Here is a 3,349-nt window from a genome sequence, read left to right as displayed (position 1 = left end):
TTCCAATAGGGTGTAAATGGATCTACAAGAGAAAGCTTGGGCCTGATGGTAAGGTATTGACCTACAAGGCGCGATTGGTGGCGAAAGGTTATACTCAAAGACAAGGAGTTGACTATGATGAAACCTTTTCACCAGTTGCAATGTTCAAGTCCATAAGAATCCTTATTGCCATAGCTGCTTGGTATGACTATGAGATATGGCAAATGGATGTGAAGACTGCTTTTCTTAATGGAGACATTAAGTAAGAAATCTATATGAAGCAGCCTGAGGGGTACACATCCGTGGGAAGCGAGCATAAGGTATGCAAGCTTCAGAGATCAATTTATGGTCTAAAACAAGCATCAAGAAGTTGGAACCAGAAATTTGATGAAACAATAAAGGATTTTGGTTTCATCAAGAACCCGGAGGAACCATGCGTGTACAAAAAAGTAGTTAAGGATGCTGTGACATTCTTAGTACTTTATGTTGATGACATCCTACTCATTGGAAATGACGTAGGGATGTTGCAGTCAACAAAGATATGGTTATCAGGTAGATTCTCGATGAAGGATTTGGGTGAGGCATCCTATATTCTAGGGATACAGATCTATAGAGATAGATCTAAGAGAATGATAGGACTCACTCAATCAACCTACATCGATACCATATTGAAACGGTTTTCAATGGATGGGTCCAAGAGAGGACATCTACCCATGTGTCATGGAGTTTCTCTATCCAAGTCTATGTGTCCCAAGACGGATGAAGAGATAGAGAAAATGACACATGTACCATATGCATCAGCCATAGGTAGTATCATGTATGGGATGATATCTACCAGACCGGATGTAGCATTTGCTCTGAGTGTCACGAGCAGATATCAAGCTAATCCCGGTCAAATGCATTGGAAAGCCGTGAAGGACATTCTTAAGTACTTGCGAAGGACTAAGAATATGTTCATGGTATATGGAGGAAGAGAACTAAAATTGGAAGGCTATACCGACTCTAGCTTCCAAAGTGACGTGGATGACTCGAAGTCAACCTCTGGATTTGTGTTCATGCTCAATGGCGGTGCTGTCTCTTGGAAGAGTTCCAAGCAAGACACCACAGCGGATTCCACCACTGAGGCAGAATACATTGCAGCATCAGCTGCTGCCAAAGAGGCCGTTTGGATGAGGAATTTCGTCCAAGAGTTGGGCATCATTCCTGAAGTTGTTGGTCCAGTCCCGGTGTACTGTGACAACACGGGTGCCGTTGCTCAGGCAAAGGAACCAAGGTCTCATCAAAGATCCAAACACGTACTGAGGAAATACCACATCATCCGGGAGATTGTGGAAAGAGGAGACATCACTGTCGAAAGAGTGGCCTCTGCAGACAATATCGCTAATCCACTTACTAAGCCCTTGCCAGGACCATTATTTGACAAACATCGCGATGCAATGGGTCTACGTAGTATGACTAGTTGGCTATAGGGCAAGTGGGAGATTGAAAGAGTGGGTGCCCGGTGAGCCAACTTGTGGCTAAGGGCTTTGATGACTCTTTGTATAAACAATATTTTGTTTAATATAATTTACACTTTTATTAATGGCAATGACTTTATCTTTCTTCATATTGTTATATTGTGATATACTATTGTTGTTTTGATAAAGACCTTGAATATACTATAGTGTATGTAAGATGTGGTAGAACATGGAGATGTCTATCATGAAACACATCTTATAGTCACTGTGTATTCTAAACTGTTCCTAGTCGATTGAGCCGTCCGACAATAAGGATAAGGATCGCTCGAGTTTGAGACTAGCATTTGCAATGCAGAGTACCACGTTTCATTGGTAAGGAACATAGAGATGTTCGAAGCCTGCAAATGGATATTCATATGATGAATGATCAAACTACCCTATTCGGACTTTCCAAGTGGTTATCACTTATCGAGTGGATAAAGTCCGCGGTTTTGGTTGTACACCATTAGTCCTTACTACTTGAAACATCATTGAGACTCTATATGCTAGTACTGTGCTTTGACTCGTTTACCGACTCTATTGGGGTCATCAGGTGTCGGGATTGGGTACAGTTACAACACATATAGGAGTCGATGCTTTGTTGTCAATGATTCACCACATACTTGCGAGTGTGGATATCCTATGCGATCTGAGGAGATATTAGTGTGACGAATCTCTGGCCAGAGTACATGATGTGATTTAAGAAATGGTTTCTTAGTAGAACATGCGATGTCACTATTTGATCTTCAAGATGTATTGCATAGTTATCGAATCTCGAACGACTCTCGATATACCAATGGTTGTTGATTCGATCATGATATATGGATGAAGGGACCGTACTGTACGCTAACCAAAATCTATTGGTTCTTGCAGGCACTATCAGTGATACCTAGGGAATCATGGGGCGATGTTGCTAGGCGCTCTTACCATGATTCGATGGGCAAGTCGGAAATTGTTGTTCCGAGTCACAAGGAGTTGTGAGCCCACGGCTAGCTGTATCCCTGAACCATTGAGGGTCACACAGAGTAATGGATTTTTAATCCCCGTTGAGATAGTTAAATTTAAAGAGTTAAATTTAATGAACAAAGAAGTTGGACTTTTTATTTAAGAGTAGAGGAGTAAGATTTCCTAAAATGACATAGGGATGGGCATTTTTTGAAATCACTGAATTCGGATTCAGAAAAATTTATCTTGACTTTAAAAGGTGCAAAAATGGTTTCTGTGCACATTGGTAAAATCGGTTTATCAATCGGAGTCACGATGAATTTTATATTAATTTCTGAACATGCGGGCTTTGCTTGTCTGGCTTGAACTTATGACTAATGGGCCCTAAGCTGTTAGTGGCCTACATTATAAATAAGTTATTGCAGTACAGAAATTACACACAACAGGTCACAATTTTCGAAAAAACCCTAGTTTTCTCTCTAACAGTGGCCGCCCCAATCCCCTCTGCTTGGGAAAAATCCAGTCTGTGAATTTTGAATTACAGTCTGGTTTAACGGATCAAATTCGTTAATTCTCTTCGTAGAAACTTCTGATAGATTTTCTAGTGCAATCTATCAGAGGGATTAAATATCCGTTCGTGGACCTGATTGAAGAACAGTTCGTCCATCAGTTCCAGGGATATACAACAAGAGCAGAGCAATCTGTTGGTGTCCATAATCTCGATTCGAGATTGGAGGTAAAAATTTATAATTGTTATTTAATTTTTACACACACAATTTAATCGTAAAAGTTTTGATACCCATTATGGAATCGTTCCATATAAAATTTTAAACTTCCGCTGCACCGGGTATCAATTCTGATTGATCTGATCGCCGCGTTCTCCAACACTAATCTCAATTAATAACATATAATCTATGTTAATTCAAATC

Source organism: Henckelia pumila, chromosome 2 (assembly GCF_033568475.1).
Source record: "Henckelia pumila isolate YLH828 chromosome 2, ASM3356847v2, whole genome shotgun sequence".
Lineage (NCBI taxonomy): Eukaryota > Viridiplantae > Streptophyta > Magnoliopsida > Lamiales > Gesneriaceae > Henckelia > Henckelia pumila.
This window is presented reverse-complemented; position numbering follows the sequence as displayed.